Source organism: Lissotriton vulgaris, chromosome 11 (genome assembly GCF_964263255.1).
Source record: "Lissotriton vulgaris chromosome 11, aLisVul1.2, whole genome shotgun sequence".
NCBI lineage: Eukaryota > Metazoa > Chordata > Amphibia > Caudata > Salamandridae > Lissotriton > Lissotriton vulgaris.
The window spans coordinates 844309069-844325686 of NC_141699.1; positions in this window are offsets into that span (position 1 = coordinate 844309069).

Here is a 16618-nt window from a genome sequence, read left to right on the forward strand (position 1 = left end):
ATCTGTTGTTCTACAAACTGCTGCATATGTTGATCAGTAGCTATATGAGTAACTATATGGGTTATTGATTGGTTGCCCAAGTATTTGTATGGGAAACTGAGTGTGTGTGTATGGGTGGCTGGGAGGTGTGTGACTCTGTACATAGATGTGTGAGTAGTTGATTCACTATATGTATGGGTTCAAAAGTGCATGTGGAAACAGCTGTATGGGCGGTTGACTGTGCATGAGTGTATTAGTGAGTGAATGGATATCTCAGTGCTACATGTCAAAGTAAGTACATATGTAAAACACAGTACATGTGAGAGTTGACATATATAAATAACTGTGCATAAGAGCCAGTGAATGTGTGAGTGGCTGTATGGATCATTGTGAACATGTATCAGGGATTGTATAAGAGAGTAAAGTAAATATGTGTTAGTATATGTTTGAATAAGTAAGGTGTGTATAACTGTATAGTTGAGAAAATGGAGGTGTGATTGATTTTTTGCATAACTGACTAGGTGTGTGAGTAACTCCATGGATGAGTGACAGTCTGTGACTGTCTGTTTACACTGATTGTATCTAAGGTTATATTAGAGTCTGAAGAGGTTCATGGTATTATCACATGAATGATATCATCAGTGATGTGATCAGTCATGTCAAATGAGATGTTATCAGTGATTTTATCAGTGATGTCATTTGAGATGTCATCAGTGATGTCATCAGTGATGTCACTAACCATGTCATGAATGATGTAATATGTGACATCATCAGCAGTGGATTGCGGGTGCGCGATATATAGTTAGCGCATCTAACTATATATGGAATTTCAATGGTTTTATGCGAGTAAAATAAGGTTTTGTAAATGCAAATTCCTAACTATATATGTTTTATAACCAATGGTTTTTTCATTGAATTTTCAAGGTTTTGTAAATGCAAATTCCTAACTATATATGGACTATAACCTATGTTTTTTTCTGTGAATTTCAATGGTTTTTTAATAGCAAATATCAAAAGTTGTCAAATGTCAAGTACGTGATAGGTAAAAACGTTTTCGTGTTTATGCACGCTCATGTGCTTTGAACGCTTCCCCCCCCCCACTCCCCTCTTTTCTCTTAGTAGTACTCTCTCTTTGCAGATAGTGAAGGGTAGTTAACGCAGACCTTTACCCCCGTTGTAATCCGTCGTACCTGCTTGTCTCTCCATTTGATTGATTGTTATCCAAGCATTTACTGTTTTAGAATTGGTTCTCTTTGGATCGTTCTCTATTTACAAACAAGCACAAAGTCGCAATACTCTGTTTAGTCTTTGCAGATAGTGAAAAATCGTGTAAAAAAATAAAAGTAATCGTGAAAAATCAGTAGACCACTAATTGGATCTCTTTTTGACCTCGCTAAAATATAAACATTAGGAACAACCCTTCATGAGAAATACGAAAATAGTGAAATGAACTGAGCTCCACACCATGAGGGCTGCAAGACAGCTCGGCTCCGTCACCCACCCCGCCCAAAATAACGACAAACCCTATGCAAATATTATAAATATAGACAACACACCAGCAAAGAAACAGGGTAAAACATTTTATTAAATAACTTTTTACATAACTATTTTATACTTTTTGTTGCCCGATCCGGCTAGCTCAATCGATCGAGCATGAAACTCATGCACTGATAGCAAGCGTTGAGAGTTTGTAGAACGATGGCTTCAGATTTTCTATATACGGTGTAGTGGCGCGAACTGGGAGGGGGCGTTTGGATCCTGCCCCTTCCCCAAATAAGATTTTCATACGTGAGTGTTCGTTCATGCTTTTGCTCCCTGAGTTGCTTCGATGTCACTGCCTTACACAAATGGCATAAGTTCTGGATGTTGAGTGCCATACTTCAGAGTTCTAAGCAGCGCTTGTAACACTGTCTAAACCTTATTTGCACCTGCTGCAGCTTCACTATTCAAAGTAAGTGGGGTCCGTTTGTGGACCTGACTGCTTTGGAAAACAATGTGATACGGTGCCTCCCTAAACCGCTTGACGGAGGCCCCCGAGGGGCGGTGAGATGGCACGGACTGGGAGGGGGCGCTTGGCTCCTGCCCCCTCCCCAAGTCGTGTTGCCCTGGTGTGGCCTGAGATCGCCCCCAACATAGGCGGCCGGCTCCCGGGGTCCGGCGGAATTTTTTGCCTTTTGATGACTCTTCCATTCTGGACCTTGTCCCACAATCCGTTTGACCTGAAGACACGCTGTAGTGGGGCGCCCCTTTACCGTTTTAGTTGCCATTCCGCCCGCTTCTGGTACTCTGTGCCTCTTCCGCCATTCAGCTGTTTACCGCCCGCTCTTGCGACTACAGCGTCTCGCTCACCATGTAGTTGAGTTGCTCCCGGTCTTAAGATTTAACAGAACTTTTTGGACTGCTGAAAGCGGTTGTATTCCGACCTCTGGTTGGTGAAGACATTTTGACTATATTCTGGACCTGCGTTGTCGCGTAATGCGTCATATGACGCGCCACGTTAGCGCACCCGGAAGTGCTCCGGTGCGCAAGGCGCAGCTTCCCGGAAACGATCCAGAGCGCGCCGCGCAGCGCGTAACGTAAGCATAACAGGTCATGTGACTTGTTAATAAAACTTTTCATTGGTTCATTTTACTTTTGTTTTCCTAATGATGTAAGACTAGGTCATGTGACCTAAAAATAACACTTTTCATTGGTTTAGAACATTTTTTTTCCCAAACGATGAAAGCCCCACCTTGTTTCTGGATGTTTCAGACTGAAGCTGGCGTCACCATGAGAGCACCACCATCTCGTAGCTCTGTCGTGGCCATTCCGCAAGCAATCATGGCAGCCGCTCCCCACCGGAAGCCTGCGGGAGTCGAGGGCCCCCAAGACTTTTGTACAATCTTCAAGGCTGAGGGGACGCTTTCGAGAATGGGACCCAAGCCCTGGCAGACAAGCGTCCGAGTTCCAAGGTGTCCCATGGCCATTTTACTGGACCAGGCCCAAATCCGAAGAGCCGGCCGCCATTTTAAGAGTCCTGTGGCAGCCGCCTATCGCTGCACCGCAAGAGTGGGAGCAACTCAACTACATGGTGTGCGAGACGCTGTAGCCGTAAGAGCGGGCGCTAAACAGCTGAATGGCGGAAAAGGCACAGTGTAGCAAAAGCGGGCGGAATGGCGACTGAAACGATAAAGGGGCGCCCCACTACAGCAGACGAGCCTCCGCCATGTGCTTCAAAACTGCATACGTATCTCGTGATATCAAGGTTGTGCAACCAGTACACAACAAGCAGTTACGAGTCCCATTTACACCGGCGCCATTTTGGGCGCGGCCGGGCAGGTCCAGGATCTAGTCAAACATAACAAATGAGGCTGACGTCTCTGAAGCAGTTGACGCACAGCAGGACATAGCAAATAAACATGAAGTCTCTAAAGCTGTTAACTCACTGCAGGACAAAACAAGTGAACCTGAAACCTCTGGAATAATTGTCGCTCAAAAGAACAACACACAAAACTCTGTAGAGCCTGAAGAAAGAAAAACAGAAGGGCACTGTAGTTTCAGACACACTTAACACTAATGACTAAACAAAGATATCGTCTGTCTATGAAGCAGCTGTCATGTTCACAGAATTGACAAAGAAGTGTGCAGACACCAATGCTATTAAGACAAGGAAATCCCTAACGCATCAGCATTCTCGGAAGAGGTTGACACAGATGACATCTTAAGGAACAAAGAAACACATTGTAATGGAGATTAGAGAGGCTACGGATAGGTGGCCCAGGATATCACCACTGTTCCCCATGTCATAAAACCTTAGGATGTTGAATAACTTAAACAGCTAATATGGGTTTACTTACAGGGGACATCTTTTGTTCTGTTTTGTAAAGTAAAACTATTGTGAACGCAAGTATTATACATAGTAAGTGTTTAATATAGCATTTGTCAGTCATTGGTTAAGCAGCTAGAACCTGTTCACTCTTGACACCCCAGGTGCTGTGTATGTTGCACTATAGTGCTGCATCGGGAATACGGACAACCCTATTGATGTTGAATTTTCATTATTGATTATTGTAAAGAAATGGCGACTCCCCCCTTTAGCAGATTAGCTAAATGTTTGCGCAATTTGGGCATAAAAGTTATATTATTGTTGTTGTTGTTGTTGTTATCGTTATAGTTCTGGTTAATTTCCATTCAGAGTGTCCTACACAGCCCCACTCTAGGTAAACACTACTTTATGTAAAACCTGGGACATAGCACTCATTGAAACTATAGTTGGTCACCATGGGATTTAAAGAAGGGATGGTTCTTCACCTGGGTGCCTTCCACAACTCAGCACGTTGTGCTGCCTTGGGACTATTCGCACAAAAGCCAGCTTCTGACCATTGTTGCTTTTTTTTATCAAAAAATGTTTAAATATATTTACAGTTTTTGTTGCGTTCGTTATATTTAAAAGTTAATAAAGTTTTATAATCCAACTTTCTTGGAGTACTATATTTTTTTTAAAAATCGGGTGAATGGGGCCTTGAATCGGGTTATTGTCATGGGTGGGCTTTGCAAGTGTACTGCTACAGGATCGGACATTTCAAACTCAAATGCACGTTCTTTTTCTTACCTTTCCGAAGCATGGAGCGCAATAGCAGGCAGAGAAAGGGTGATGCACGTGTTGAACACTGCCTGGCCTGGCAAGTTGCTGGCAGTGCCCACCCGCCCGCTCCTGAAAGAGGGCACACACACACCGCCGCCCCGAGTACTTCACAAATCTTTAAAAGACCATGCGCATGTTCATGAGGCTTAAATGGTTTATCACCCCTTCTAGAACCCCTACATCGACCCTCTGACGTTTCCTGGAAGAATTAGCACGTAACACAATACCAAGCCCTGTCAGCTGAAACCCCCGAGGAATCGTGGGGCATAATATCAAGGGGGTTTATTTCCGCTTTTTTGGCTTTAAAAGCCAAAAAAAAGGAGATAAAATTATCTCCCTATTACCAAGCTGTCGCTAACACCAGTTAGTGACAGCTAAAAGGAGATAGCGACCATCTTGGGCCCCGCTTTGCATGTCAGTGATATTTATCACTAATGACATGCAAAGTGGGCGTGCCAAGATGTTAGCGACTGGAAACAGTCCCTAACCATCGCTATCTCCTATTACCAACTTTTGGAGATATTCGCGCTAAGCGCGAATATCTCCAAAAGCTAACACCTGCCCTGAGCAGTTTTTAGCCATGTTATCCAATGGAAGGTGGATAACATGGCTAAGAGCATTTGCTGGATAATGCATGAATATCGCTGACTTTTCAGCGATATTCATGCATTGCGGCCGTTTTTTATCGCATTTGCGATAAACCTTGCTAATAGCAAGGTTTATCTGCGATAAAATTCGCCGATGTGCGGCGATAATTTTTGTCTCTAAACAAGTTAGAGACAAAAATTATCGCTAGTTGTTGGTAATCGGGAGGCGGAAGACTAGCACTGAAATCAGTAGTCTCACGCCTGAATCGGGAGGATTGGTATTCTGGATTCTCTACAGCTGGGGCCATAAACTACATCCGCAGGGCTAGGTGATAGCCTGGGTCCGGCCTGGACAATCGGACACAGAGGAAGAGGAGTGTCAGAGGGTGCGGTAGTGAATAGGGTGAAAGTGAGGTGTCGGGCGGGCACAGGGTGTGATTCTCAGGGAAGAGCAGCGCAGATGGGCGGAAGTATATGGCCCATGCATGAGAGAGAGAGCGGGGGTGACCAGTGCGTGGGGGAGATGCTTGCGAGGGTGGGGAACCGTGCTGAGAATCGACGGCGTGCAGAGAGAGGGTCTGGTCAAGGCATCTAAAATGGCTGCCGTGCACGACAAAATTGTGGCATTGGACAAAAAGGCAAAATGGCGCGTACAATGTTTATCAATAAGGATTCATTGGGCCCGCTTTGCATGTCAGTGATATTTATCACTAATAACATGCAAAGTGGGCGTGCCAAGATGTTAGCGACTGGAAACAGTCCCTAACCATCGCTATCTCCTATTACCAACTTTGGAGATATTCGCGCTAAGCGCGAATATCTCCAAAAGCTAACACCTGCCCTGAGCAGTTTTTAGCCATGTTATCCAATGGAAGGTGGATAACATGGCTAAGAGCATTTGCTGGATAATGCATGAATATCGCTGACTTTTCAGCGATATTCATGCATTGCGGCCGTTTTTTATCGCATTTGCGATAAACCTTGCTAATAGCAAGGTTTATCTGCGATAAAATTCGCCGATGTGCGGCGATAATTTTTGTCTCTAAACAAGTTAGAGACAAAAATTATCGCTAGTTGTTGGTAATATGCCCCCGGGTTTTTCCTTGCAGGAATCGGGAGGCGGAAGACTAGCACTGAAATCAGTAGTCTCACGCCTGAATCGGGAGGATTGGTATGTCTGGATTCTCTACAGCTGGGGCCATAAACTACATCCGCAGGGCTAGGTGATAGCCTGGGTCCGGCCTGGACAATCGGACACAGAGGAAGAGGAGTGTCAGAGGGTGCGGTAGTGAATAGGGTGAAAGGGAGGTGTCGGGCGGGCACAGGGTGTGATTCTCAGGGAAGAGCAGCGCAGATGGGGGGAAGTATATGGCCCATGCATGAGAGAGAGAGCGGGGGTGACCAGTGCGTGGGGGAGATGCTTGCGAGGGTGGGGAGCCGTGCTGAGAATCGACGGTGTGCAGAGAGTGGGTCTGGTCAAGGCATCTAAAATGGCTGCCGTGCACGACAAAATTGTGGCATTGGACAAAAAGGCAAAATGGCGCAGACAATGTTTAACAATAAGGATTCATTTATAACAAAATATTTACTTGCAGTGACAAAATGGTGGTCAACACTTCCTGATTTCCATCGATTCGAACGTTAACAGACATCACGCAGCAACAAAAAAAAACAAAAGCTCACGCACAGCCGCTGGAAGACATGTATCAACATATATGAGCCTCCTCAGCCACCCTCAGAAAACATAAGGGGTCAGGATACGTCTCCGGCACCCCCTTTTACCTAGTAATTTAATTAAAACAAAACACAAAATGGCGAATTCCCGTTTCGCTACCAGTTTGCGGCCCAGTTCGCGGCCCGGGAAGCGCTTCTACCGTGAAAAATATATTTTTTTTTTATTTTCCCCATGGGACCCTTTAATAACCCCAACATCATTCCTAGAGGGTCAAGAGAGGCATACCTTGCCCCCTTTCATTAAATTCCCCCTTCGTTTTTCACCTCTTCTTCTCTCTCGATCCTACCGAGATAAGATGGCGGCCGCTCCGGACTGTTTAGAATGTTGACAGACACCGGAGAGCCAATCAGCTTTCTGCGCGCAAAGTTCCGTTTCGCGAAAAGTAAGCGGACCGGAGCGCAGCCCGGAGCGCTGTTACAGATATATATCTTGTTTTGAACGTTAATTTCTCAAAATCCACTGGAGCACATATATTGAGACCTAGCAAAGGCACATCGGGCTAACAGTCCCTACAATTTTGCCAAGTTTCGTGCAAATCCATTCAGCCGTTCGAGCTAAAAGTGAGGCCCAAAGCCCTATGGAAATTTTTTTTTTCTCGGCCCCTCCTTGACGAAACCCCCCCAAATTTTCGGGGGCTGCTCAGAAACAAAATGTGCCATTTTCCTGAAATTTTCAGCCGATTCCGTCCACAAACGCCAAAGTTATTAGACATAGAATTTTCAAAAGTTCCATAGAGAATTAATCCTAACTATATATACCTACTGGCGAGACGCCAGTAGGTAATATATATATATTACCTACTGGCGGTCGCCAGTAGGTATATATAGTTAGGATTTTTTCCCTATGGGATTTCTGAAAATTCTATGCCTAATAACTTGTGCGTTTGTGGACGGAATTGGCTGAAATTTTCAGGAAAATGGCACATTTTGTTTCTGAGCAGCCCTTGAAAATTTGGGGGGGTTTTGTGGAGGGGGGGCCGAGAAAAAAGGGGGGTCCCAAAACGCGTTTTTCCCATGTTAATTTCCATAGGGCGGTTGGACTCACTTTTAGCCCGAACGGCTGAATGGATTTTCACGAAACTTGGCAAAATTGTAGGGACTGTTAGCCCGATGTGCCTTTGCTAGGTCTCAATATATGTGCTTCAGTGGATTTTGAGAAATTAACGTTTAAATCAAGATATATATCTGTAGCAGCGCTCCGGGCAGCGATCCGGTTAGCGAACCTTTCACGTATCGGAACTTTGCGATGCGAAGCCGATTGGCCCTCCGGTGTCTGTCAACATTCTAAACAGTCCGGAGCGGCCGCCATCTTGTCTCTCGGTAGGATCGAGAGACAAGAGGAGGCCAAAACAAAGGGGGAAATTACCATAAGGGGGCATAGTAGATCCTCGTTGACCCCCTAGGTTTTATGTGGAGGTTTTAAAAGGGCCTAGGAGGGTCCCAAAAAAAAAAAAAATTTTTTTTTTTTGTGGTAAGCGCCAAGTTCGCGAACCGGAAAGCGTTCTGGGCAGCGAACTTTATGGATAAAACTATGATAGACTTTTCTAATACTGTATGTTAATTATTTGTTGTTTTTGTTCTTTTTTTTATTTATTTATTTATTTTGATTTAAAAAAAAATTATTTATTATTTTCATAGTTAATTAAAACTTCCAGCATTATATCATCTGGTATCTCGTCAAACATGGATGTTTCTGTCTCTTGTAAGGTTTGAATAAATTGTTCGTCAAAAGATTGATCCATAAAATCTTCATCCACATTTTCTTCAGTTTCAATGTCTTCGGATGTAATCTCGAAGGAAACATTAGTTTTTTCTTGCTCCCCTTCCATTTTTTTGCTGTAAATTGAATAAAAAAAATTATTAAATTAGAAGAGTTAGGGCACTGTTGGGTTTAAGTTCAGACAGGTAGTTCTGTTTTTTTAACAGTGAAGTTAAAGTAAGTAAATTCATAATTATAGCAGAGAAGTGTAGGTCAATCAATAAATATAACAGAGGAGTCTATCTGTATCTCTAACTATAGCAGGGGGACAGTAAATAATTATCAAAAAACGTTTTTACAAATTAATTTAAAGTGCCACTTACAAATTATCAATTTAATTTACAGGGAGGTGAAAAGGCTCTTGAAATGTAGTTCAGGAAGTAGTAGTCAAAATGGCTGTGTTTCCTTTTCTTCCTTTATATATATTCAGGTACATAACCAATCAAATGTCAGGAAAAGAAAATTGAAAATGAAAGTAACATTTTCATTGGTTGTCAATTCCAACACTTCAGATGTGTTTTGTGAAGTAATTTACCTCACGGTACTTAGAGAGGTCTACAGGCTTAATGGCTAAATGGAATTTCAATCAAATTTGTGAAAATGAAAGGGATTGTTATGTAGTATGAGCTAATCTATATTTGGTGAGAGTGTCTCTAGTCGTTTTTCTGTAAATTACTTTCCCACCTTTTTTTTTGGACCGCTTTCCGGGAAGCGGCCCGGTTCGCGAACCTTAAGCGTCACGGGAGTCCACCATTTTGTGTTTCGGTCGCATTAAGATACAAGATGGAGGGCAAATAATGTTTAGAATGAGTAGAAGGGGTCATGGTAGACTTATCTTGACCCTCTAGGTTTTCTGAGGGTGGCTGAGGAGGCTTATATGTGCGGAAAAAAACATTTTTTTAAAAAATTCCGCGAGGTTAGCTTTCGGTTCGCGAACCGGGTAGCGCCCCGAGGAGCGAATTTTGTGGAAAATTAATGAAAAAAGTTAGAAAAAAATAATAATTGTGAGTGATCAGATGAAGGGTAGCTCTGAGAAGAGCTTTTGGGTTTATGGTACATTTAGGTACTTATAAGTAGGTACCAATGCACAGTCTTAAATTCAGAATGAAAATTCTGTTGCCCTCATCTGAGAAGTGAACTCCATCTCCTCTGTAGATATCTTGCATGTAGTAACGCAAGTTATTGTTGTACAGAGAGCCCATTCCATGGTCTCTCATGAAAGCTGAAACAGATTTATTTACATGCTTCCTCGCTTTCTCAATTTGTGGACAAAATTGGTTGGACCACCTCCATTTCTGTCTTTGGCATATATTGGAATATACCAAGGCAGTTTGAGGAAAAAGTGCCATTAATTGCTCAAAGGTGTCCTTTAAAAGCATTTCCAGACCTACCCCTGTCAAAGTGCCCAAATCATTACCTCCACAGTGCACTATTAACAGGTCAGGTTTTGGCAAATGCATAAAGGTTTTCACCAATGGTATCAATTGGTGACATTTTAATCCTCTTTGGCCCAACCACTTAATTTCCACATCTTGTAAATTGAGGTTAGGTAAATTTCTGTTCTCAGCATACCTTTGAGCCCAGTGGATGTAACTATGTCCAACAATCCAGACCTTAAACATGGTGGGAGAAGGTTGTTCTGCAGTCAGATGAAGTGTGGTAATGAAAGGGCAGTTGAAACAGTAGGAGTTTCTAAAGAAAAAAAACTGTGGATTTCCAATGCTAATGATTCATTAGCAGTGATTGGTGCATTTCCATTTCTGAAAACAGAAAGTTAGGGTGCATGGATGTGTTCTTTGAAACATGTAATTTGAATGGTCAAGGAAGAAACATTTAATGAAAGATTGCACTGGATACGCAGGTGCACTGAGAGTTCAGAGATCAATTGAAACATTGTTGTGTGAATTTGCAAACATGAGAGGTCTTCCAGGAGGTGGTTGCTATGGAAACAAGGCAGAGAGGGCAGAGGGGGGAAGGGTTTTGATTTGAAAAAAGTGAGGGAAGAGGTATGATTGGCTAATATGAGAGATATGTGAAATGAATATCTGTATTTCTGTGCTTTCAATAGCTGCAGCCTTTGGAGTGCATCCTTTTTCTTCTGCTGAAGACAATTTGGTGTATTTCTGAGACTGTTTTCAAAACTCAAAAAATATTTGCTAAGGTGAGAAAAGATTTATTTAATTTAGATAGAGAATAGTATGATTTAAGGAGAAAATGATGAAGAAAGCTGTGTTTTTAAAATGTGGTTTTGTCTCTAGTGATATACTAATAGAATTAGTTTCATAGAGAAATTGTAATTGCATATTTGGTGTAGCATTCTGGCATGCAGTAACACAAGTTATTGTGGTACATGGAGCCCATTCCATGGTCTGTTATGTAAGCTGAAACAGATATGTTGTTTTTAAAAACGATTTAAGAAATCAATTACATTTCTGGATATGTACTGCTAGAGCTTCATAGGTTGTTTTGAGCCATATTTATAAGGCATTTGAGTGTCTAAGATGTTATGTTTTCCTTTTAAAATGTAAAGTGTTCCTCATGGGGCAAGTGTCTTGTAAATACGCTCCCACTTGTGCTTTGCAAATTTAGATTTTGATTATGGGAGTTACATAGCCATGTTAATAATGTCCAAACAATGGTGATAGGGCATTCAAGAAAACGTTTTTCTGTGTCTCTAGGACATTTTCAGTCCTTTCCTCTTGAATGCAGGTATACAATTGATTTATATGCTGTGTTTAAAAACGAATTTTCAAATCAATTACATTTCTTGATATGTACTGTTAGAGCTTCATAGGTTGTTTGGGGTCATATTTAGAAGGCATTTTAGTGTCTTTGATGTTATGTTTCCCTTTTTAAATGGAAAGCGTTCCTCATGGGGCCCTGAGCAGTTCTTAGCCATGTTATTTAATAGGAAGTGGATAACATGGCTAAGAGCATTTGCTGGAAAATGCATGAATATCGCTGACTTTTCTGCGATATTCATGCATTGCGGCCGTTTTTTTTCGCATTTGCGAGCAGTTCTTAGCCATGTTATCCAATGGGAGGTGGATAACATGGCTAAGAGCATTTGCTGGATAATGCATGAATATCGTTGACTTTTCAGCGATATTCATGCATTGCGGCCGTTTTTAATCGCATTTGTGATAAACAATTACATTTCTTGATATGTACTTTTAGAGCTTCATAGGTTGTTTGGGGTCATATTTAGAAGGCATTTTAGTGTCTTTGATGTTATGTTTACCTTTTTAAATGGAAAGCGTTCCTCTTGGGGCAAGTGTCTTGTAAATACGCTCCCACTTGCGCTTGGCAAATTTAGATTTTGATTATGGGAGTTACCTAGCCATGTTAATAGTGTCCCAAAAATGGTGCTAGGGCATTCCAGAAAACACTTTCATGTGTCTCAAGGACATTTTTAGTCATTTCTTCATGAATGCAATTGATTTATATGCTGTGTTTAAAAACGAATTCTGAAATCAATTAAATTTCAGGATAGGTACTGTTAGAGCTTCATAGGTTGTTTGGGGTCATATTTAGAAGGCATTTTAGTGTCTTTGATGTTATGTTTCCCTTTTTAAATGGAAAGCGTTCCTCATGGGGCCCTGAGCAGTTCTTAGCCATGTTATTTAATAGGAAGTGGATAACATGGCTAAGAGCATTTGCTGGAAAATGCATGAATATCGCTGACTTTTCTGCGATATTCATGCATTGCGGCCGTTTTTTTTCCCATTTGCAAGCACTTCTTAGCCATGTTATCCAATGGGAGGTGGATAACATGGCTAAGAGCATTTGCTTCAAAGGTTGTTTGGGGTCATACACCATTTTTGGGAAATTATTAACATGCCTATGTAACTCCCATAATCAAAATCTAAATTTGCCAACCGCAGGTGGGAGCGTATTTACAATAAATTTGCACCATGAAGAACGTAAAATAGCATAATAGACACTCAAATGCCTTATAAATATGACCCAAAACATCTTATGAAGCACTAGTAGTGCATATTTCCAGAAATGTATTGGTTTTCATTTAATGATTTACTTCATTGGTAGGCCTTCACATGTTTTTTACCTTGGTTTTTTTCAGTGAAAATCTTATCTGCAACCATGTGTTGGCCTCACCTCAAATAAACAAAACAGGTGATGGACTGAATGTGGATCAATGACACACATTGACCCCAGTCTAAAGATCTGGGCCTAAACAAATCTTTAGATAGGCTACATCTTATCGTCATCCTGAATTAATCATTTAAAATATTAGGGAGTGATTTATGATTGTTGTATGCCTGTTTTGTACCATTGAGTGTCATTTTTGTGATGCAGTGCTGGTGGAAAACATTTGCTATGTTAAATAATTAGTACGGCATTAAGTTTTAGATGACTGTTATTTATTTACTGTTTGGTAATAGTGGTTAATAACATTTTATATTATATTTTTCCACAGATTCAACTGCAGATTCTTTCATAGTTTGGAAAATGCCTACAAAAAGTAGAATAAGAAAGGCTAGAAAACGTCAAAGACAGCAGGATGATGTTTTATTGCAGCAGTCCTCTTCCCCAAATACTTGTCAAAACAGCAAGAAAGGTCCGGGTAAGAGCACGAAATCATTCTTAAGAAATATTTGTAGTAAAAAAAGTTTTGCTCAAAAAAATGTTTCAGTCCACAAAAAGAAAAGTAATTTAAATGGAAAGGAGAGACCCATCACAAATGTTACTGGTAGAGGAAGAGATAACTCTGTGCATGATAGTAGAAGGAAACAACAGTTTAGGGACATTCGAAATCGAATGTTCCGTAATAGGATATTAGTTAATTTATTGAAAAATATTAAAAAGAAAGGCCAACAGAAAGCGGCATTTTATAAGAAGAAGAAAAATGTAGAGAAAATTATTGATCATGCTTTTGAAATTAAGCGAAAGTTGTTTATTTTGGTAATCAATAGAATTAGGAAACTAAGCAAGGTAATTTCTGATTTCAAAACAAAAAGTAGATGGAAGAGAGTAGTAAATCGTACTAACTTTTGTGAAGTTTTTTCCGGAGAATGGATGCATAGTTCAAGTTGTGAGGCATTTTTTAATGAGGAGAGTTATTTTCAGGATAATGATTTGGTGTTTGCAGTTGACACCAGTGGTCGAGCTTATGAAGTGAAGGATGGTTGTCCAGTTGAAAAAGAACAACTTGTGACAACAGAGACAGAAGAGGCGCTAAGTGAAGAGGTTTTAGGAAGACGTCCTAAGGGTCCTGTGTACATTTGGAAGTGTAGTTCTATTTGCAGTGTGCGACAGGTTTCCATCAATTTGCTTTGTGATTTTATACGGACATTTAATAAGAAAAGTTTGAAGCAGAAAATGAAGTTGTTGCAAGATTTAGATCCTTGCAGAGGGAGACAAATGACAGGTTTGCGTGGTCATTCACTGGCTTGTCTTTCCAGGAGAGTATGCCAGAGTGTTTTTCATCATTTCAGGATGCTAGCAGTGCATCATAATAAAGTGAGAAAATTAGTGAGAATGTTGTATTATGCTAAGAGTCCAGCAATTATGCTTAAACAATTATGTGCTGCTCTTTTGCATGGTTCTGAAATAGATGTGAAGAATATTTGTGAAGAAATTGAGTTTTGTTACTTTGGTAGTAAAGATGAGAATGTTCAAATTGACCCTGAAGTAGAGGGTAATGTGGAAGATAATGTACAGGTTTCCAGTACAGATAATTTTCAGAAGGAAATTGCCACGTTTCAGATGAAATCAAGTGAGAGGCCTAATTTCACTTGTGTATATTGTCGACGCACTTATTATAAGAATCAGACTAAGGTAGTGGATTTATATGCAAAAAGTGAAAGGGAAAATAATAGTGAATGGAAGGATTTTGCCACATACTTGATGGTAGAAAATTATTTTGATTTGGGATCGGATCAACGTGTGTGTACTTATTGTTGTAATAAATTAAACCAAAACCAGATGCCTGCTAGGGCAGTTCATAATAATCTGGAATTGGTTGAGATTCCTTCTGAATTGAAGGATTTAAATACTTATGAATCTATTTTGATTCAAAGTATCCATCCCTTTCAGGCTATTGTAAGAATGGAGCCAAAGACAGGGAAGTTGCCTCCAGCAGATTTACAGAGAGGATTAAAGGGAAGAGTTGTTTATTTGCCTCTAGATTTGAACAAAAACATTAACACAATTGGAATAGAAAAAGTGGAAGAGGAACCTCTGGTTATCTTGGTTAATGGGGTTCCGACAAAGAATAAGAAAATATGGCAAGATTTAGTGGATGTTAGGAAAGTCAAAAAGGCCACAGTGTATTTGAAGAAAAATAATAAGTACTATAAGAATGTATATGTTGCAGAAGAGGAAGTAAGTGATGAAGAGGATAGCGATTTGTGTGCTGGCCAAATTGAGAAAGTAGAGGCCTCTAAAAGTGAAGAAATATATGAACATTATAGTGTTCATCCTTTGCATTCCAAGGAAGTCATGGGGAATGCTATTGAGTTGTTTCAAATGAAACAAGCCAAAGGGAGTCCCATTAGTGTTTGGGAGGAAAGTTTGGAAGCTCGGTGTTTCCCACAGCTATTTCCCACAGGTCAAGGAGGAAGATATGATGAGCGACCTCATCAAATTCCTGCGTCTGAATACCGGACTTTACGATTGTATGCAGAAGATCCTAGGTTTCGGCAATGCATTCCCTATTTGTTTCATCTCCTGTTTGAAAGCGATCTGTCTGGACTGTCATATGCAGTGAACCACATCTTAAAAAGTGGTATACAGATGCGAAACATCTCGGCAAGTGACTTTATGCATAAAGTCAATGTCCAAGACAGTATTTTGGATTCTCACTTAATTAATCTCATGGCGTGTCAGCGTGGTACTAATGAGTACTGGTACCGTCGTCATGGTGATTTAAAATGTATGCTGAGGAACTTAGGAACTCCAACATGGTTCCTCACTCTGAGCTGTGCCGAGTATGGCTGGGAAGACTTACTTGAATTTCTACGAGAGGCAAATGGAAATATTGAAAACATTGAATTCAAGACACCTGGAGAACTATGTTCTTTGGATCCAGTGAATGTATGCAGGTACTTCAATCATAGATTTGAAGCTATGATGTCTTTCATCACAAATAAAAAGAATCCACCTCTTGGAGAGGTGTTGGATTTCTTCTGGAGAAAGGAGTACCAAGCAAGAGGTGCCCCTCATATACATATGTTGTTGTGGATCAAGGATGCACCTTAATTTGGAACAGATCCGGATGACTTAGTGATGAATTTCATCGAACAGTATTCTACGTGTGCTGTTCCAAACGCAACGGAGAAGAAAAGTCTAAGAGAACAAGTTCTACGTTTCCAAAGCCATCGTTGTGGAAAGTACTGTCGTCGTAAATTCAGAAACAAGGACAAGTTCTACACCAAATGTCGTTTCAACTTTCCACGACCGGTGATTTCTAAAGGAAGAGTGAACAGTTTGATGTCTTCGCTGCGACATAATGTGACGAGGAAATCACCCAAGAATACATACAATTTGAAAAGGAACGAAGAGTCCAAGTACATCAATGACTACAACCCAGTGATTTTGTCCATGTGGAATGCTAACATGGATATACAGTTTGTGGCTGACAACTGTATGGCTGTGGCTCGGTATGTGACATCTTACATCACCAAAAAAGAAAAGACCGAACTAAAGGATATGTGGGAGGACATTTCCCATGAAAAGAGCCTCAGCAAGAAGTTGTACAGTTTCAGTCTGAAGATGTCGCATCGAGAAATCGGAGCTTACGAATGTTCTGATCGATTGTCTTCAGCAAGTCTCTATGCCAAATCCAGGAGTCTCGTTTGGGCGAGTCTTGGTCTTGCTGCAACGCGAAATCGAGTTCTAAAACCTGTCCGGGAAATTGAGTATTTGGCAGAAAAGGAACCAAACAGTACCGACATTTTGAAGACCAACATGTTG